Source organism: Puntigrus tetrazona, chromosome 7, assembly GCF_018831695.1.
Source record: "Puntigrus tetrazona isolate hp1 chromosome 7, ASM1883169v1, whole genome shotgun sequence".
NCBI lineage: Eukaryota > Metazoa > Chordata > Actinopteri > Cypriniformes > Cyprinidae > Puntigrus > Puntigrus tetrazona.
This window is the reverse complement of record NC_056705.1, coordinates 12,871,879-12,894,411: the sequence shown is the minus strand read 5'-3', so window position 1 is coordinate 12,894,411 and position 22,533 is coordinate 12,871,879. Positions and strand designations below refer to the sequence as shown.

At 38.2% G+C, this 22,533-nt stretch overlaps 3 long non-coding RNA genes across 3 annotated transcripts; 2 read left to right on the top strand and 1 right to left on the bottom strand.

Annotated features, from left to right (window-relative positions):
• Positions 1 to 1,821: 1,821 nt before the first annotated feature.
• LOC122348237 lies at positions 1,822 to 2,578 on the bottom strand. The gene is made up of 3 exons (XR_006251284.1): positions 2,438 to 2,578; positions 2,069 to 2,248; positions 1,822 to 1,879 (listed from the first exon to the last, which is right to left on the bottom strand). It is a non-coding gene; the product is annotated as an uncharacterized LOC122348237 (long non-coding RNA).
• A 2,603-nt stretch (positions 2,579 to 5,181) lies between these two features.
• On the top strand, positions 5,182 to 5,814 carry LOC122348248. Its single transcript, XR_006251288.1, has 3 exons — positions 5,182 to 5,295; positions 5,391 to 5,521; positions 5,626 to 5,814. It is a non-coding gene; the product is annotated as an uncharacterized LOC122348248 (long non-coding RNA).
• Positions 5,815 to 16,148: 10,334 nt separating this feature from the next.
• LOC122348179 lies at positions 16,149 to 16,725 on the top strand. The gene is made up of 3 exons (XR_006251275.1): positions 16,149 to 16,345; positions 16,441 to 16,571; positions 16,676 to 16,725. It is a non-coding gene; the product is annotated as an uncharacterized LOC122348179 (long non-coding RNA).
• Positions 16,726 to 22,533: the final 5,808 nt, after the last annotated feature.

Here is a 22,533-nt window from a genome sequence, read left to right as displayed (position 1 = left end):
TGTACATTCTACACTGATTGTTTGTGTCATGGATGACTGTAGTGCTGAATAAATGTATTTTCTTTTTGATTTTATTCATTTTTATTTATTTTTTTTGCATTTGGTAATATAACACATTGAATACATGTCTTAATACAACTACAAATATCTTAATACTTAACATCGAAATAAAACGATTATAATATCATACTTATATCTACTTGCTCTATTCTTATACTTCTGTACATTTTTTTTTTTTTTTTTTTTTTTTTTTTAGAATATATTATACTTATGTAACTGTTACTATATCATACTTTATCTCGGATAATATTTTAAAACAATTGTCTTAACACATATTTATCTAACACAAATTCTAAATATAAATGATGCCACTTCAAGGTGCCAGGCACTTCTAGACGGGCAGGAGTTTTCTTACTCCACGACCTGAAACAAAACATAAATCAGTGTTATTTATCTTAATACATGACATTTGGAGCAAATATGAAAAAGAAAACAACATTTAGCAAATTCTAATCTTGGTACCATAAACCAGTCATGGAGCTGCATATCCTCCAGAAGAAGTCTCTGCTGGGGATCCGGCTGCAGACAATCACAAATCATCTGGCAGCATTCTGGTCAAAAGTTGAGAGATGATTATGAACTTGTATGTTCCACTTTTTTATATCACGTTTCTAAATAGCATACTTTCATATTTGGTCATCTTTGATGAAGATCTTACCTTTGACAGATCAGTTTCGACCACGTATTCTTGCTGATCTCTTGCAGGTCTTCGTCGTCTGATAATAACCACACACCATGACGAACAGCAGGATCCCTAAAGACCAAACCGTCGCCGGCTTTGCATGGTAGCTGCCGTTGATACTGAACTCCGGTGGACAGAATATTTCTGTACCTGGAAGAAAGGGGTTTGATATTTAATGCATTTCTACAGCTAGGTGTGTTTCCGGGAGCTAAACGACCTGCTAGCAAATCGTAAAACTTACCACTGAAGGTCACATAGTCAGTGTCCTTCATGAGCTCGCCGCATCCAAAGTCGATCAACTTAACCTCCAATGTGTCTGGGTTCACCAGGAGGTTTTCCAGTTTTATGTCTCTATGGAAGACCCCGCGCTCGCAGCAAATGTTAGCGGCCTGAAGGACCTGCCACATAAAATGTTGTGCTTGCCCCTCTCTGAGCCTTTGACGGACCTTCACGAAACTAAACAGGCTCATGCTAGGCACATGGGTCGCTCCAAGACCATGACATAGTAGTCCGGGTTGTCCTGCCAATCCAGGAGTTTGATTATGTATGGAACGCTGGGGTCCTCATTGGCCAAGAGTGTAAGGCCAATCTCCAAGGGAGGCGACTGGGATGGCCAGGCTAAAAGAAAGCATGATGTTTAGTTGAAGGTGGTTTCTTAGATTTCACATGATATAAGACGCTAGAAACCGAAAAACAACGACTGAGAAGCAACATTATAGAGAGCACAAGCTATTCACAATTCTGATATATGGCATATCTGAGTCTTTTCGCAATCTTCACAGCCACCTGTTCAAACAAAGCTAGAACAGTCAATTATCTGGTGCACAGAGATCATTCCAGTCACCAATACCAAACAAGTATGGAAGGTTTCATAGGTAAAAAAGAAAAAAATCAAACCTTAAGGCCATCCGTGCAGCGAGTCGCTGCATACACACAGCCACCGCCTCCTTTACCCAGCTGGGGCCTAAAAATTCGTATTGCCAGAATACGTGATCTATTTATAAGACAAACAAATGCAGTTAGCAAAAATACGCATTCTATCATTTCTACTAATATTCATATATTTAATATTCGTACTGTCGTCTTGCTCCTCCACTTCATTGTCTTCAGTGCAATTATCCTGCAGACAAATCTGATCTAAAGAGGGGAACACGAGTAATATGAATAAAATATTGCACACTCAAATTACAGTATACCTTTTAATTACATTACATGAATGTGTTTCTGAATCAAGATTTTTACTGTCAGGCTTGGCAATGAGGCCTACTACTTTCAAATCTCTTCACCGGGAAAGTGAGAATGGGGTTATAATGTCAGTAAACTTACCCTTGGCCAGCTCTTCCACTTTGTCCTCTTCATTCAAACTAGCTGGAATGTTGACATCCAGTTGTTGGGGGACGTCCGGCTCCAGCAGTTTCTCTATAGCAGGGAGGACTTCAGAGACTGGAGGGTCTTGATGATCATGGATCTCGACAACAACACATCCCTGTTGTAGAGAAGTCTGACCTACAGATGGAATATTAATCACGAAGTGGAAAAAATGCTCAGTAACAATTATGGACGATTTAGACAGTGCTATCTTAAGTATGTGAACAAGTGATTTTTTTTTTTCAATTGTACACAAAAACATCAAAACATTCCCTAATTAAAGAATCTCCCTTGAATCAAAACTTCAATCATCGTCTGTGATTTTACCATCATTAAGTCTCCGATACAATGCCGCCTCCTTCTGGCAGACTTCCTCAGCCTTGGCCAGGTTGTATTTCCCAGCTTTTCGGCGGAAAAAGTGAAGAAGGCGACATCCCCAGAACTTTGGTCTCCCTGCCTCTTCTCTCCCTATCTCATCGGCAGCAGCACCAGGCGTCTCATCGTGAGGATGAGGATGGCGTTCCGGCCTGACGGGGAGTATTTGAGCAGCACACAGGGGTCGGGTTCGTGTGCACACGCTCCTTTAAACGCTTTCTTTAGTTTTGAAAACAGTCCCATTACAACAGGTTGTTTTTTTCCACTCAGCGAAACACTACACTAAAACTTCAACCAACAAAATGAGTTCTAAAATTCGAATCCTTTAAATAGTAGGGCGACACGTTCTAAAAGTTCGGTGACGTCACTGAAGTCACGCGCTGATTTTTTTTTTTTTTTTTTAAATAATAAATATATAATATTATATAATAATAATAAATATAATATAATAATAAAATAATACTACTACTAACAAAAGAATATACATTCAGATTTGCCTGGAGTTAACAAAAAAAAAAAAAAAAAAAAAAAAAAAAACCCATAAAACAATGAGTGTACATCTTAAGACACAAAGGATGAATACAGTTTTATACACAGATTATAGTTTCCATATATTTGTCCAAATAAATTTTAACTGAGGTTTAGAGCCAGTAAACTTTTGTTTATGAATATGAAATTTAGCTAACAGAAACCACAAATGAATTCTCTAATATTTCCCTGTATTTTCTTTTGAGTAGTCATATGTTCCAAAAGAAAGCATCTCTTAAACAAAAATAAAAAGTCACTCACAAAATAAGATTGGATGAATGCTAAAAATGTGATGAAAATGTTTCTGTGTAGGTGCACAGCCAAAACAAACGAATGAAGTCTTCTTCAGATGAATCACAAAAACTGCGCTTCACTTCAATATCGGACTTATATTTCTTAAGAAAGATCTAAGTAGGGTAACATTTGTGAATCAGCTTAAATGTTATTTCCTTTATTTTATTGGTAAGCAGATATTTATGAGGCAGAGTGCATACTTTCTCCCAAGGTGTATTCTCCACTTTAATTTTCCAGTATGGAATTACATAAGGGATTGTTGCTATCTCTTTCTGGAAGAGAGCTCAGATTTTCTAGTTATATTTTTGTTGGTCTACAGAGAAGCACACTTTCCCGATCATCGTGTCAGTTAAAGACAGAGAGTTAGCGCATGGCCAGGGGGACGTGGTACCTATAGCAACAGAAAGGATACACCAGAAGGAATGGCATTGAAAACTACAGCATATTCATTGGCAGACACAGGAATATTATATTTCCGTAAGAAATCGGAATAGTTATAAAGTCTGCCTTGTGAGTTAAAGAGGTGTCCAACTTAAAAGAGAAAGTTATTTTGCGTCGTTTCAAGCGTTAACTCTCCTTTAGAGTTAACTAAGCCACACCCCAGTTTATTACGTAAAAACGTCTTGATTGAACCGGACTACATGCGGACAGACGCCATTTTACCTCTGTGCGAAGTGTGGTGGTAAGTCTGATATTTTAACTTCTTAATACATATTAATGAGAGAAATCATACAAGTTAATTCAAGTATTTATCATTTTTTTAACCGTAGGCTTATCTTGTTCGATCAAAAATAACTTTATTAATGATTAACTATCATTACACAGCCAGCGAGCCCTAACGTGATTTTTGTGACTTACCATATCATTCCACTGTACAAGTTAAATTATGTAAAACCTTTATTATGATTCGATTCGTGTTTCGTGGCGCCTCGCATATGGCTATTGCTTTTAATTTACTGTAACGTTAGTCATAAGCGCGTTCAGGAATATTATTTCCGATGCACATCCTCGGCTAATTCTACCACTGAAATTGATTATCATCAGACTAAAAAAAAAAAAAAAAATACAATTTTAATTCAAGATTCCGCTTGATTCCCTTCACCGTGCTTCTGTGAGACTAGGCCTTTAAGCACAAATTATGTTAATAAAAGGCTGTCCCGTTATGTAACGTTCTTCATGGAAGGAAGGGGTTGCAGGCTTGCACGCTACGTCCGCGTGCAGCCCAATTTTAAAAATAATAAAAAAATATATAATAAATAGAATTATTGTAAAAATAATTCCACCATGGCTGTGTAATTGTAGTAATTATTTGTAGATTAATATTTTAGGTCTCTAGTAATTGTTTGTAGACTAATATTTTAGGGCTCTGTATCCTGAAGTAAATTTCAGTTTGTTTTTCTGTTTCAGTTCTAAGCAAATTACTTTCTTTCGACTTACAAAACAGAAGTATGGTTTGGGAATTATCACCTTGTTTCTGTCACTGAGATCCCAAAGGAGGAGTGGATATGTAAGTCATTATCTGTGATCAGAACTTGCACTATTGTTCTTTTGTCTTTTTTTTTTTTTTTTTTTTTTTTTTTTTTTAATGTTTTACTAAGATGTTGTCATTTTCAAGGAGGGTAAGTTTTGAATTTTTTTCTGAATTTCATTTTGTCAGGGACATTTTTATGATGGCCAAAAAAACACTGGATTCTTGTCGTGGCGCCTCAAGACCGTACAAAGGGGGACAAAACCTGCAGATAAGGATGATCCAAAAACAGGAAAGGGAGGCCCTCTGCTTGACAGACAGCTGTGCTACTATGAAGATCAGCTGGATAATGACCAAAGTCTAGAGGCCATCTCTTTGATGAATCATACAAAGTGAAAGTGAGGTCATCATGCAGAAGATGAGGGCAACGCTTGAATACAGACAGCGCCTTGTCCATGATCCAGAGAGGTCCACCACTGTTCTTTCAGTTTTTCCTTGATTTCTGGATACTAAAGGATTGGTATGAACTTTCTTCTTTACATATTTAAAGCGAAACAATATGCTATATATTGAATGTTCTGTGGTCATTTCTTGACATGTTTTCTTCTGCTGTAGATTCTTCAAGACTTCACGCTCCTCTTTGGGTCTGAAACTGCTTCCAGACTTTTGGAAAGGTGGCCAACAGCTTTCAAAGCAATCATCTTCCAATCTGAACAGAGAAGGCAGTGAAGCCCAGGATTCTCCAGGTAGAGTTGTACAGAAGTAACTTTACTTTTAGTAAGGCTTTGCAGTTAAAATATACCAGACTTGTTGTATTGTAAACATTTAACATGTGTTCTGTGTTTTTCAGAATGGGACAGTGACATATCTTCCTTCCTTCCTTCCTTCTACTCCTGCATCTTTTATGACCCCAGGCTTCAGGAAGAAAGAAAACCCAAAAGATCAGTATCTCTCAGGCTGTTGACCAAGATGGCGCCGCGAATGGCAGCCTCAGTGCTTAGCTCTCAAGTGCTCGTATTGTTTTTGTTAGTTTTTCCTGTTTTTTGTTTATCAAACCCCATCGTTTTTACCAGGGAGGAACTGCTGAACATCTGCAGACCACTCCACAAAACATTTCACCGTTTTTGATTATTCCGACGTTTTGTTGAACATCGTAGTTCAGCCGCGCAGACGGGAAACGGGCCGTCGCGCTTGTGAAACTCAGACAACGCGGACTCCGAACGCCGTTGCCCAGCTTTCACCTGGCGAACCTCCGCTCTCTACCCAACAAAATGGACAAACTTCTTCTGCTTACCCAGACTAATAGGGATTTGAATAGAACTCTGCTGCTCTGTGTTTCACGGAAACCTGGCTAAACGCTGCGATTCCAGACAACGATTAAGTCTGCCGGCTTTCAGCTGTTTAGAGCGGATCGCGTCGCAGAATTAACGGGAAATCGCGCGCGACGGAACGCGGCTTTTACATCAAGGAAAGGTAGTGTACAGATGTAACTGTGTTAAAGAAGATGTGCTGCGCCGATGTAGAAGCGCTCTTCATTAACTGCAAGCCTTTCTACTCGCCGCGGGAGTTTTGCTCGCTTTATTCTGGTGTGTGTTTACATCCTCCGCAGCGCACGTGAGCCTGGCTTTACAAAAACTCGTCGATCTGATCACAGAGACTGGGCAACAACACCGGACTCTGTTTGAATCCTTCTCGGGGACTTTAAAAAAAGCCAACCTCTCACGCGAACTGCCAAAATTCAGACAGCACGTTACCTGTCCAACCAGCTAAACCTGTACTTGGGACTGTAAAAAGATGGACTAACAAAGCAGAGTGGGATTTACAAACCTGCTTCTCTCTCACTGATTGGACTGTCTTTGAAGCTGCTGCCACAGATCTGGACGAGCTCACAGAAACGGTAACATCATATATCAGTTTCTGTGAGGACATACTGTATGCATTCCTACCAGGACTTATTTAACATACAACAATGACAAACCATGGTTCACTGCTCAACTCAGTCAGCTCCACAAGCCAAAGAAGATGCTCATGGGATTGGGGACAGAGCCTTGTATAAGCAGGCCAAGTACACACTAGAGAAGGAGATCAGAGCGGCGAAGAGGAATTATTTGGAAAAGCTTCGCACTCAGTTCTCCTCTAGTGACACCGCTTCTGTGTGGAGAGGTCTGAAAGACATCACCAATTACAAGGCACCATCCCCCAGCACTGTGGCAAATCAACAACTGGCAGACGACCTGAACGAAGTTCTACTGCAGGTTTGAAAAGGAACCATTCTCACCTCCTGTAATCTCCCTCCCCCACACCTGCCCTTCAACTCAGCTAAGATGACGTGTGCCAGGTCTTCAGGAAGAGCAAAAGAAGGCAGGCACCAGGCCCAGACGGTGTGACTCCAGCCTGTCTGAAAACCTGTGCTGACCAACTGGCCCCCATCTTCACTCAGATCTTCAACAGATCATTGGAGCTGTGTGTAGTACCTTCATGCTTCAAACGCTCCACCATCATCCCCATCCCAAAGAAACCCAAAATTAATGGACTTAATGATTTCAGACCCGTGGCTCTGACGTCTGTGGTCATGAAATCATTTGGAAAAACTGGTTTTGGGTTATCTGAAGGACTTTACAGGACCCTTACTGGACCCCTGCAGTTTGCCTACAGAGCAAACAGGTCAGTGGACGTACTTGGCAATAAAGTGATTCTGATTCTGATCTTGTGGTATTTCACAAAGTTGGTAACTGCACTGGTGACACTTGGTGACGAGGGCTATATACAGTATACTTCAAATTGATCAGGTAAACTCTGAAATGGATCAATTGATAAATGATCTCAAGCTAAACTTAAACTAATAGCCTGTATATACTTTTCTTCCCGGATTGTCTCCTGTTCTTTACTATGTTCAATTTATTTATATATATATTTATGATGATAAATATTGCTGTAGTTATGTCGTTATTGATCTTGATCTTTTTTTTTCCCACCTCATTCAGGCATGCCGGAGTATACAGGAACACCGTGAGATGGAAGAGAATCGTCAGCCATACATTCTTGCCTCAGGAGCAGCAAAGAAATCATCAGCAAGTTCTTCATTGTGGTGGATAAAAAGGTCATCCCTTGTCAGGCATCTTCACTAGCCGCAATTGATGAACTCTTCCAAGGTCCATTTTGTTTTCAGCGCCAGTTATGATTTTGAATGAGGAATGTATTTGTTGGCATCATGTATGGAATCAGAGTTTGTCAAACATCTCCATGCCTTCAATGTTGTTGCACAAGAGAACAGTCTTGTACTCAAAAAAACTGAAGAGTTGTATTTCTACAAGCCATTTGATTTACAAATGTCCTATGGCAACGACAGTCTATTGTACATAGTTTTGGACTGTTATATTTAAGGCACTGACTTGATGGCTTAATGTTTTGTGGTGGAATAAAGTTTTAAAGGGAGTTAAATAGTGATGTTTATTTCAGTAAATGTATTATTTTCTGATAGTGTAATGGATAGAGACCATTAACAAGAGGAGAAAAAAAAGGCAACATCCTTTAGTGTTTCATTTTGTTACTAAAAAGGTGTACTATCAGCACCAGGATGGTGTAATCTATGACTCCGATAAGGTTGAGGAGACCGTAGTTTCCATTTTTCCATAGTGTTAGTCCAACACCGGAAGAGTGTAGAATTTTGACACTCCCAGTGTTTGCTACAAAGCTGCACTCAACTCTACAACAGTGTTGTTATTTTCATTGCTGTTAATATTTTACTCTCTCGGTGTTCATTGTAACACTGTGTTGGTGTTAAGAAGCAACACTTTTAAAAGTGTTGAGTTAACACTTTGTGGGTGGTTCCCATATGTACACTTTGAAAGTGTTGAACACTATTGGTGTTGATTTCGGATTTCAAAATTTACTGTGCAAAATATTCACATTCCATAAATAATATCGGTGTGAGAAAACGCTTGTATATGAGGGGCAAGAACATCCGTTTATGAAAATGAGAAAGTTTGATAGGATCTTTGAAACATTACAATTGCAAAGCAGTAGAAAATTCAGGCCACCAACTTTAGAGAAAATATAGTCGGGGATAATATTCCAGAGTGAAGAGGGACCTTTGAGAAACATTTTGTTGTTTAATGTAGTAAAGTCCCACTTACCCCTGTTTTGCTGGATTCATTAATACTGATTTCCTAACATAATGTGTTTTATTTTTCCAAACCAAGTTGTTTAACATGCTATCAACCCTTTTTAATGTTCCTTCCTTCCCAAGCGAAGATCTGAACTGAGTTTTCTCATCGCGCCAAACCGACAGGTAAGCTCTTTTAAGTAATGTAATGAAACACAATTTGAATATTTTGTGTGACTGAATGTGCTAATGTGACTGCATGTGTTGTATTTTGATGCAGTTGGTGTATGTAGTTTTGTTGGTTTATTTGGGAAATGCCGATTATTTTTATTGGTGTTATGGGTTTATATGCTATATTAGAAAATAAGCTAAATTACCTTGTAATTTACAATTGTAAATTGGTTACCTTGTATGACCAATTCTGATTAGAAAAACAGAGGTGACCATGCAACCTATTGCAACAGAATTTCACAGAATACTTAACATTTCACACTTTAATCTGTGTAATACTCTCTCATTTTTACAGACTATGCTGGTTAAGGTGAAACTTGGAGATGCTGTGTTTTGTAAGATCAAGACTATTGCTGTGAAAGATGACAATGTACTGTTATGTGGAATACTGATGGAAACCCTCTGTTTTGAGAACCATTTCCATGCATTTACAGTCAGACTGCATCCAGACAGAGTTTTAAAAGTAGTGAATGTTAATGAGCTGTTCTTTTCAGGTGAAATATGGCACAACAGATTCTGTACTGCATATAGTGCCCTATTATCATTTTATGCAGATGTGATGTTTTTTAAGATGTCATGTATGTGTTGAAGCCTGACAGTGTTTTAATAAATGTTTAGTTAATGAAGCAGTTTTCTTTTCTTTTTTTTTTCTATTAAGAAAACGATGTAAGCGCTGACTTTGTCAATATTTCACTCTCTGGTTAAAGTGCACTGTAGTTAATTTTTAACTACTTAATGAATGGGATATCTTGTAGTGTTAAATTGCAGTAACACTACAAAGTGTTGAGCAGTGTTAATTTTTTACTCCAATCGCAGTTAATTTTACTCTGAAAATCGGACACTTTTAAGGGTCATTTTATCACCAAATCTGAGTGGGACCAAATACACTCGGGTCCAGTGTTGAATTTAACTCTTAAAGAGTTGTTTTAACACCAAAATCTCTTATTGATGAGGCTCTTTGCAACCATGAGTTAAACTTCTTTTGAGTTTTCGCTATTAAAGTGTCAATTGAATTTACTTCCTGTTATTTTATCTTCATTAATTAGAATTCCTAAGTATGTAACTTGATCTTTCACTGGGATGTTGCGATAGAGCCCCCATTTTGTTGCTGTTCAGACTCGCTACTTGCTTCGCTTATCCTTGCGTATTGTATTCGTTTCTGATGTTTGTCACTTGCCAGCCTGAGTATTGTTTTTGGTTCCCTTCCCCCACACTGTAAATCATCAAGCGTTATGTGTTATGATGGACAGGTAAGACGTCACGTGTATATAGTTCCTGTTTATTTCAGTTCAGTTTGTCCGATCTCGTTATATTCAGTTTGTTTGTAGAAGATTAAAACTGTTAATGTCACATTCTCGTCGAGTGCTCCTTCCTTGAAACACACCGTGACACAGGTCTATTAATGGGGAAAAAACTTTGGATGTAGTCAAGCTGTAAAAACTGTGCTCATTTATGGCTGGGACGTGGTGCTTCTGTTAATCGTGGTAATGTCACTACTGAGCAGCAACTACATGACATTTTGATGTGATGTTTTCTGTGTTTCTATTCAATTTTTGTCATTTTTATTATGCCTACATTTAATCATGTTTGGCTCCTGTTCCAAAGATGCAGCACTGGTGATTTAACTGTGACCTTAAGCAGGATTTCATATACGGAAAGAAAACCTTTGGAATCACCTGAATTACCAATATAAATATATAAAACTCTTTGAGCATTTCAAAATAAATATATAGTTGGCATCACAAAGGAATACATACATTTTCAGCTTTATAATCAAGTCAGTTGTACTGAAATTTGTGGAAGTGGCTAATGTCGTAATGTGTGTACAATGTATGTGTTGTCAACCGACATGGCATACACAGTTTTGATTCAATTCAACTCCAATCCAAAATTCTGTCAAGCTAACATGGGATGTGTTTTTGTGTGAAGTGTACATGAGTTATGTCATTTTGACATTTCTGAATATTTCTGTACATTCTACACTGATTGTTTGTGTCATGGATGACTGTAGTGCTGAATAAATGTATTTTCTTTTGATTTTATTCATTTTTATTTATTTTTTTGCATTTGGTAATATAACACATTGAATACATGTCTTAATACAACTACAAATATCTTAATACTTAACATCGAAATAAAACGATTATAATATCATACTTATATCTACTTGCTCTATTCTTATACTTCTGTACATTTTTTTTTTTTTCAGATTTTTTTTTAGAATATATTATACTTATGTAACTGTTACTATATCATACTTTATCTCGGATAATATTTTAAAACAATTGTCTTAACACATATTTATCTAACACAAATTCTAAATATAAATGATGCTACTTCAAGGTGCCAGGCACTTCTAGACGGGCAGGGAGTTTTCTTACTCCACGACCTGAAACAAAAACATAAATCAGTGTTATTTATCTTAATACATGACATTTGGAGCAAATATGAAAAGAAAACAACATTTAGCAAATTCTAATCTTGGTACCATAAACCAGTCATGGAGCTGCATATCCTCCAGAAGAAGTCTCTGCTGGGGATCCGCTGCAGACAATCACAAATCATCTGGCAGCATTCTGGTCAAAAAGTTGAGAGATGATTATGAACTTGTATGTTCCACTTTTTTATATCACGTTTCTAAATAGCATACTTTCATATTTGGTCATCTTTGATGAAGATCTTACCTTTGACAGATCAGTTTCGACCACGATATTCTTGCTGATCTCTTGCAGGTCTTCGTCGTCTGATAATAACCACACACCATGACGAACAGCAGGATCCCTAAAGACCAAACCGTCGCGCCGGCTTTGCATGGTAGCTGCCGTTGATACTGAACTCCGTGGACAGAATATTTCTGTACCTGGAAGAAAGGGGTTTGATATTTAATGCATTTCTACAGCTAGGTGTGTTTCCGGAGCTAAACGACCTGCTAGCAAATCGTAAAACTTACCACTGAAGGTCACATAGTCAGTGTCCTTCATGAGCTCGCCGCATCCAAAGTCGATCAACTTAACCTCCAATGTGTCTGGGTTCACCAGGAGGTTTTCCAGTTTTATGTCTCTATGGAAGACCCCGCGCTGCGCAGCAAATGTTAGCGGCCTGAAGGACCTGCCACATAAAATGTTGTGCTTGCCCCTCTCTGAGCCTTTGACGGACTTCTTCACGAAACTAAACAGGCTCATGCTAGGCATGGGTCGCTCCAAGACCATGACATAGTAGTCCGGTTGTCCTGCCAATCCAGGAGTTTGATTATGTATGGAACGCTGGGGTCCTCATTGGCCAAGAGTGTAAGGCCAATCTCCAAGGGGAGGCGACTGGGATGGCCAGGCTAAAAGAAAGCATGATGTTTAGTTGAAGGTGGTTTCTTAGATTTCACATGATATAAGACGCTAGAAACCGAAAAACAACGACTGAGAAGCAACATTATAGAGAGCACAAGCTATTCACAATTCTGATATATGGCATATCTGGAGTCTTTTCGCAATCTTTCACAGCCACCTGTTCAAACAAAGCTAGAAATAGCCAATTATCTGGTGCACAGAGATCATTCCAGTCACCAATACCAAACAAGTATGGAAGGTTTCATAGGTAAAAAAAGAAAAATCAAACCTTAAGGCTATCCGTGCAGCGAGTCGCTGCATACACACAGCCACCGCCTCCTTTACCCAGCTGGGGCCCAAATTGTGATTGCCAGAATACGTGATCTATTTATAAGACAAACAAATGCAGTTAGCAAAAATACGCATTCTATCATTTCTACTAATATTCATATATTTAATATTCAGTACTTGTCGCCTTGCTCCTCCACTTCATTGTCTTCAGTGCAATTATCCTGCAGACAAATCTGATCTAAAGAGGGGAACACGAGTAATATGAATAAAATATTGCACACCAAATTACAGTATACCTTTTAATTACATTACATGAATGTGTTTCTGAATCAAGATTTTTACTGTCAGGCTTGGCAATGAGGGCCTACTAAATCCCTTCACCGGGAAAGTGAGAATGGGGTTATAATGTCAGTAAACTTACCCTTGGCCAGCTCTTCCACTTTGTCCTCTTCATTCAAACTAGCTGGAATGTTGACATCCAGTTGTTGGGGGACGTCTGGCTCCAGCAGTTTCTCTATAGCAGGTAGGACTTCAGAGACTGGAGGGTCTTGATGATCATGGATCTCGACAACAACACATCCCTGTTGTAGAGAAGTCTGACCTACAGATGGAATATTAATCACGAAGTGGAAAAATGCTCAGTAACAATTATGGACGATTTAGACAGTGCTATCTTAAGTATGTGAACAAGTGATTTTTTTTTTTCAATTGTACACAAAAACATCAAAACATTCCTAATTAAAGAATCTCCTTGAATCAAAACTTCAATCATCGTCTGTGATTTTACCATCATTAAGTCTCCGATACAATGCCGCCTCCTTCTGGCAGACTTCCTCAGCCTTGGCCAGGTTGTATTTCCCAGCTTTTCGGCGGAAAAAGTGAAGAAGGCGACATCCCCAGAACTTTGGTCTCCCTGCCTCTTCTCTCCTATCTCATCGGCAGCAGCACCAGGCGTCTCATCGTGAGGATGAGGATGGCGTTCCGGCCTGACGGGGAGTATTTGAGCAGCACACAGGGGTCGGGTTCGTGTGCACGCTCCTCTTAAAACGCTTTAGTTTTGAAAACAGTCCCATTACAACAGGTTGTTTTTTTCCACTCAGCGAAACACTACACTAAAACTTCAACCAACAAAATGAGTTCTAAAATTCGAATCCTTTAAATAGTAGGGCGACACGTTCTAAAAGTTCGGTGACGTCACTAAAGTCACGCGCTGATTTTTTTTTTTTTTTTAAATAATAAATATATAATATTATATAATAATAATAAATATTATATAATAATAAAATAATACCACTACTAACAAAAGAATATACATTCAGATTTGCCTGGGTTAACAAAAAAAAAAAAAAAAAAAAACCATAAAACAATGAGTGTACATCTTAAGACACAAAGGATGAATACAGTTTTATGCACAGATTATAGTTTCCATATATTTGTCCAAATAAATTTTAACTGAGGTTTAGAGCCAGTAAACTTTTGTTTATGAATATGAAATTTAGCTAACAGAAACCACAAATGAATTTCTCTAATATTTCCCTGTATTTTCTTTTGAGTAGTCATATGTTCCAAAGAAAGCATCTCTAAACAAAAATAAAAGTCACTCACAAAATAAGATTGGATGAATGCTAAAAATGTGATGAAAATGTTTCTGTGTAGGTGCACAGCCAAAACAAACGAATGAAGTCTTCTTCAGATGAATCACAAAAACTGCGCTTCACTTCAATATCGGACTTATATTTCTTAAGAAAGATCTAAGTAGGGTAACATTTGTGAATCAGCTTAAATGTTATTTCCTTTATTTTATTGGTAAGCAGATATTTATGAGGCAGAGTGCATACTTTCTCCCCAAGGTGTATTCTCCACTTTAATTTTCCAGTATGGAATTACATAAGGGATTGTTGCTATCTCTTTCTGGAAGAGAGCTCAGATTTTCTAGTTATATTTTTGTTGGTCTACAGAGAAGCACACTTTCCCGATCATCGTGTCAGTTAAAGACAGAGAGTTAGCGCATGGCCAGGGGGACGTGGTACCTATAGCAACAGAAAGGATACACCAGAAGGAATGGCATTGAAAACTACAGCATATTCATTGGCAGACACAGGAATATTATATTTCCGTAAGAAATCGGAATAGTTATAAAGTCTGCCTTGTGAGTTAAAGAGGTGTCCAACTTAAAAGAGAAAGTTATTTTGCGTCGCTTTCAAGCGCTAACTCTCCTTTAGAGTTAACTGCCACACCCCAGTTTACGTACAAAACGTCTTGATTGAACTGGACCACATGCGGACAGACGCCATTTTACCTCTGTGCGAAGTGTGGTGGTAAGTCTGATATTTTAACTTCTTAATACATATTAATGAGAGAAATCATACAAGTTAATTCAAGTATTTATCATTTTTAACCGTAGGCTTATCTTGTTCGATCAAAAATAACTTTATTAATGATTAACTATCATTACACAGCCAGCGAGCTCTAACGTGATTTTTGTGACTTACCATATCATTCCACTGTACAAGTTAAATTATGTAAAACCTTTATTATGATTCGATTCGTGTTTCGTGGCGCTCTCAGATATGGCTATTGCTTTTAATTTACTGTAACGTTAGTCATAAGCGCGTTCAGGAATATTATTTCCGATGCACATCCTCGGCTAATTCTACCACTGAAATTGATTATCATCAGACTAAAAAAAAAAAAATACAATTTTAATTCGAAGATTCCGCTTGATTCCCTTCACTGTGCTTCTGTGAGACTAGGCCTTTAAGCACAAATTATGTTAATAAAAGGCTGTCCCGTTATGTAACGTTCTTCATGGAAGGAAGGGTTTGCAGGCTTGCACGCCACGTCCACAGCAGCCCAATTTTAAAAATAATAAAAAAATATAAATAAATAGAATTATTGTAAAAATAATTCCACCATGGCTGTGTAATTGTAGTAATTATTTGTAGATTAATATTTTAGGTCTCTAGTAATTGTTTGTAGACTAATATTTTAGGGCTCTGTATCCTGAAGTAAATTTCAGTTTGTTTTTCTGTTTCAGTTCTAAGCAAATTACTTTCTTTCGACTTACAAAACAGAAGTATGGTTTGGGAATTATCACCTTGTTTCTGTCACTCGGAGATCCCCAAGGGAGGAGTGGATATGTAAGTCATTATCTGTGATCAGAACTTGCACTATTGTTCTTTTGTCTTTTTTTTTTTTTTTTTTTTTTTTTTTTTTTTTTTTTAATGTTTTACTAAGATGTTGTCATTTTCAAGGGAGGTAAGTTTTGAATTTTTTCTGAATTTCATTTTGTCAGGACATTTTTATGATGGCCAAAAACACTGGATTCTTGTCGTGGCGCTCAAGACCGTGCATAAAGGGGGACAAAACCTGCAGATAAGGATGATCCAAAAACAGGGAAAGGGAGGCCTCTGCTTGACAGACAGCTGTGCTACTATGAAGATCAGCTGGATAATGACCAAAGTCTAGAGGCCATCTCTTTGATGAATCATACAAGTGAAAGTGAGGTCATCATGCAGAAGATGAGGGCAACGCTTGAATACAGACAGCGCCTTGTCCATGATCCAGAGAGGTCCACCACTGTTCTTTCAGTTTTTCCTTGATTTCTGGATACTAAAGGATTGGTATGAACTTTCTTCTTTACATATTTAAAGCGAAACAATATGCTATATATTGAATGTTCTGTGGTCATTTCTTGACATGTTTTCTTCTGCTGTAGATTCTTCAAGACTTCACGCTCCTCTTTGGGTCTGAAACTGCTTCCAGACTTTTGGAAAGGTGGCCAACAGCTTTCAAAGCAATCATCTTCCAATCTGAACAGAGAAGGCAGTGAAGCCCAGGATTCTCCAGGTAGAGTTGTACAGAAGTAACTTTACTTTTAGTAAGGCTTTGCAGTTAAAATATACCAGACTTGTTGTATTGTAAACATTTAACATGTGTTCTGTGTTTTTCAGAATGGGACAGTGACATATCTTCCTTCCTTCCTTCCTTCTACTCCTGCATCTTTATGACCCCAGGCTTCAGGAAGAAAGAAAACCCAAAAGATCAGTATCTCTCAGGCTGTTGACCAAGATGGCGCCATGAATGGCAGCCTCAGTGCTTAGCTCTCAAGTGCTCGTATTGTTTTGTTAGTTTTTCCTGTTTTTTGTTTATCAAACCCCATCGTTTTTACCAGGGAGGAACTGCTGAACATTCGGCAGACCACTCCACAAAACATTTCACCGTTTTTGATTATTCCGGACGTTTTGTTGAACATCGTAGTTCAGCCGCCGCAGACGGGGAAACGGGCCGTCGCGCTTGTGAAACTCAGACAACGCGGACTCCGAACGCCGTTGCCCAGCTTTCACCTGGCGAACCTCCGCTCTCTACCCAACAAAATGGACAAACTTCTTCTGCTTACCCAGACTAATAGGGATTTGAATAGAACTCTGCTGCTCTGTGTTTCACGGAAACCTGGCTAAACGCTGCGATTCCAGACAACGCATTAAGTCTGCCGGGCTTTCAGCTGTTTAGAGCGGATCGCGTCGCCGAATTAACGGGGAAATCGCGCGGCGACGGAACGTGCTTTTACATCAAGGAAAGGTAGTGTACAGATGTAACTGTGTTAAAGAAGATGTGCTGCGCCGATGTAGAAGCGCTCTTCATTAACTGCAAGCCTTTCTACTCGCCGCGGAGTTTTGCTCGCTTATTCTGGTGTGTGTTTACATCCTCCGCAGCGCACGTGAGCCTGGCTTTACAAAAACTCGTCGATCTGATCACAGAGACTGGGCAACAACACCCGGACTCTGTTTGAATCCTTCTCGGGACTTTAAAAAGCCAACCTCTCACGCCGAACTGCCAAAATTCAGACAGCACGTTACCTGTCCAACCAGCTAAACCTGTACTTGGGACTGTAAAAGATGGACTAACGAAGCAGAGTGGGATTTACAAACCTGCTTCTCTCTCACTGATTGGACTGTCTTTAAAGCTGCTGCCACAGATCTGACGAGAGCTCACAGAAACGGTAACATCATATATCAGTTTCTGTGAGGACATACTGTATGCATTCCTACCAGGACTTATTTAACATACAACAATGACAAACCATGGTTCACTGCTCAACTCAGTCAGCTCCATCAAGCCAAAGAAGATGCTCATGGATTGGGGACAGAGCCTTGTATAAGCAGGCCAAGTACACACTAGAGAAGGAGATCAGAGCGCGAAGAGGAATTATTTGGAAAAGCTTCAGCACTCAGTTCTCCTCTAGTGACACCGCTTCTGTGTGGAGAGGTCTGAAAGACATCACCAATTACAAGGCACCATCCCCAGCACTGTGGCAAATCAACAACTGGCAGACGACCTGAACGAAGTTCTACTGCAGGTTTGAAAAGGAACCATTCTCACCTCCTGTAATCTCCCTCTCCCCACACCTGCCCTTCAACTCAGCTAAGATGACGTGTGCCAGGTCTTCAGGAAGAGCAAAAGAAGGCAGGCACCAGGCCCAGACGGTGTGACTCCAGCCTGTCTGAAAACCTGTGCTGACCAACTGGCCCCATCTTCACTCAGATCTTCAACAGATCATTGGAGCTGTGTGTAGTACCTTCATGCTTCAAACGCTCCACCATCATCCCCATCCCAAAGAAACCCAAAATTAATGGACTTAATGATTTCAGACCCGTGGCTCTGACGTCTGTGGTCATGAAATCATTTGGAAAACTGGTTTTGGGTTATCTGAAGGACTTTACAGGACCCTTACTGGACCCCCTGCAGTTTGCCTACAGAGCAAACAGGTCAGTGGACGTACTTGGCAATAAAGTGATTCTGATTCTGATCTTGTGGTATTTCACAAAGTTGGTAACTGCACTGGTGACACTTGGTGACGAGGGCTATATACAGTATACTTCAAATTGATCAGGTAAACTCTGAAATGGATCAATTGATAAATGATCTCAAGCTAAACTTAAATTAATAGCCTGCATATACTTTTCTTCCCGGATTGTCTCCTGTTCTTTACTATGTTCAATTTATTTATATATATATTTATGATGATAAATATTGCTGTAGCTATGTCGTTATTGATCTTTTTTTTTTTTTTCCCCCACCTCATTCAGGCATGCCGGAGTATACAGGAACACCTTGAGATGGAAGAGAATCGTCAGCCATACATTCTTGCCTCAGGGAGCAGCAAAGAAATCATCAGCAAGTTCTTCATTGTGGTGGATAAAAAGGTCATCCCTTGTCAGGCATCTTCACTAGCCGCAATTGATGAACTCTTCCAAGGTCCATTTTGTTTTCAGCGTCAGTTATGATTTTGAATGAGGAATGTATTTGTTGGCATCATGTATGGAATCAGAGTTTGTCAAACATCTCCATGCCTTCAATGTTGTTGCACAAGAGAACAGTCTTGTACTCAAAAAAACTGAAGAGTTGTATTTCTACAAGCCATTTGATTTACAAATGTCCTATGGCAACGACAGTCTATTGTACATAGTTTTGGACTGTTATATTTAAGGCACTGACTTGATGGCTTAATGTTTTGTGGTGGAATAAAGTTTTAAAGGGAGTTAAATAGTGATGTTTATTTCAGTAAATGTATTATTTTCTGATAGTGTAATGGATAGAGACCATTAACAAGAGGAGAAAAAAGGCAACATCCTTTAGTGTTTCATTTTGTTACTAAAAAGGTGTACTATCAGCACCAGGATGGTGTAATCTATGACTCCGATAAGGTTGAGGAGACCGTAGTTTCCATTTTTCCATAGTGTTAGTCCAACACCGAAGAGTGTCAGAATTTTGACACTCCCAGTGTTTGCTACAAAGCTGCACTCAACTCTACAACAGTGTTGTTATTTTCATTGCTGTTAATATTTTACTCTCTCGGTGTTCATTGTAACACTGTGTTGGTGTTGTAAGAAGCAACACTTTTAAAAGTGTTGAGTTAACACTTTGTGGGTGGTTCCCATATGTACACTTTGAAAGTGTTGAACACTATTGGTGTTGATTTCCGGATTTCAAAATTTACTGTGCAAAATATTCAGATTCCATAAATAATATCGTGTGGAGAAAACGCTTGTATATGAGGGGCAAGAACATCCGTTTATGAAAATGAGAAAGTTTGATAGGGATCTTTGAAACATTACAATTGCAAAGCAGTAGAAAATTCAGGCCACCAACTTTAGAGAAAATATAGTCGGGGATAATATTCCAGAGTGAAGAGGGACCTTTGAGAAACATTTTGTTGTTTAATGTAGTAAAGTCCCACTTACCCCTGTTTTGCTGGATTCATTAATACTGATTTCCTAACATAATGTGTTTTATTTTTCCAAACCAAGTTGTTTAACATGCTATCAACCCTTTTAATGTTCCTTCCTTCCCCTGCGAAGATCTGAACTGGAGTTTTCTCATCGCGCCAAACCGACAGGTAAGCTCTTTTAAGTAATGTAATGAAACACAATTTGAATATTTTGTGTGACTGAATGTGCTAATGTGACTGCATGTGTTGTATTTTGATGCAGTTGGTGTATGTAGTTTTGTTGGTTTATTTGGGAAATGCCGATTATTTTTATTGGTGTTATGGGTTTATACGCTATATTAGAAAATAAGCTAAATTACCTTGTAATTTACAATTGTAAATTGGTTACCTTGTATGACCAATTCTGATTAGAAAAACAGAGGTGACCATGCAACCTATTGCAACAGAATTTCACAGAATACTTAACATTTCACACTTTAATCTGTGTAATACTCTCTCACATTTTACAGACTATGCTGGTTAAGGTGAAACTTGGAGATGCTGTGTTTTGTAAGATCAAGACTATTGCTGTGAAAGATGACAATGTACTGTTATGTGGAATACTGATGGAAACCCTCTGTTTTGAGAACCATTTCCATGCATTTACAGTCAGACTGCATCCAGACAGAGTTTTAAAAGTAGTGAATGTTAATGAGCTGTTCTTTTCAGGTGAAATATGGCACAACAGATTCTGTACTGCATATAGTGCCCTATTATCATTTTATGCAGATGTGATGTTTTTAAGATGTCATGTATGTGTTGAAGCCTGACAGTGTTTTAATAAATGTTTAGTTAATGAAGCAGTTTTCTTTTCTTTTTTTTTTCTATTAAGAAAACGATGTAAGCGCTGACTTTGTCAATATTTCACTCTCTGGTTAAAGTGCACTGTAGTTAATTTTTTAACTACTTAATGAATGGGATATCTTGTAGTGTTAAATTGCAGTAACACTACAAAGTGTTGAGCAGTGTTAATTTTTTACTCCAATCGCAGTTAATTTTACTCTGAAAATCGGACACTTTTAAGGGTCATTTTATCACCAAATCTGAGTGGGACCAAATACACTGGGTCCAGTGTTGAATTTAACTTTAAAGAGTTGTTTTAACACCAAAATCTCTTATTGATGAGGCTCTTTGCAACCATGAGTTAAACTTCTTTTGAGTTTTCGCTATTAAAGTGTCAATTGAATTTACTTCCTGTTATTTTATCTTCATTAATTAGAATTCCTAAGTATGTAACTTGATCTTTCACTGGGATGTTGCGTATAGAGCCCCCCATTTTGTTGCTGTTCGTACTCGCTACTTGCTTCGCTATCCTTGCGTATTGTATTCGTTTCTGATGTTTGTCACTTGCCAGCGTGAGTATTGTTTTTGGTTCCTTCCCCACACTGTAAATCATCAAGCGTTATGTGTTATGATGGACAGGTAAGGACGTCACGTGTATATAGTTCCTGTTTATTTCAGTTCAGTTTGTCCGATCTCGTTATATTCAGTTTGTTTGTAGAAGATTAAAACTGTTAATGTCACATTCTCGTCGAGTGCTCCTTCCTTGAAACACACCGTGACACAGGTCTATTAATGGGGGAAAAAAACTTTGGATGTAGTCAAGCTGTAAAAACTGTGCTCATTTATGGCTGGGACGTGGTGCTTCTGTTAATCGTGGTAATGTCACTACTGAGCAGCAACTACATGACATTTTGATGTGATGTTTTCTGTGTTTCTATTCAATTTTTGTCATTTTTATTATGCCTACATTTAATCATGTTTGGCTCCTGTTCCAAAGATGCAGCACTGGTGATTTAACTGTGACCTTAAGCAGGATTTCATATACGGAAAGAAAACCTTTGGAATCACCTGAATTACTAATATAAATATATAAAACTCTTTGAGCATTTCAAAATAAATATATAGTTGGCATCACAAAGGAATACATACATTTTCAGCTTTATAATCAAGTCAGTTGTACTGAAATTTGTGGAAGTGGCTAATGTCGTAATGTGTGTACAATGTATGTGTTGTCAACCGACATGGCATACACAGTTTTGATTCAATTCAACTCCAATCCAAAATTCTGTCAAGCTAACATGGGATGTGTTTTTGTGTGAAGTGTACATGAGTTATGTCATTTTGACATTTCTGAATATTTCTGTACAGTCTACACTGATTGTTTGTGTCATGGATGACTGTAGTGCTGAATAAATGTATTTTCTTTTTGATTTTATTCATTTTTATTTATTTTTTTTTGCATTTGGTAATATAACACATTGAATACATGTCTTAATACAACTACAAATATCTTAATACTTAACATCGAAATAAAACGATTATAATATCATACTTATATCTACTTGCTCTATTCTTATACTTCTGTACATTTTTTTTTTTTTTTTTTTCAGATTTTTTTTTTTAGAATATATTATACTTATGTAACTGTTACTATATCATACTTTATCTCGGATAATATTTTAAAACAATTGTCTTAACACATATTTATCTAACACAAATTCTAAATATAAATGATGCCACTTCAAGGTGCCAGGCACT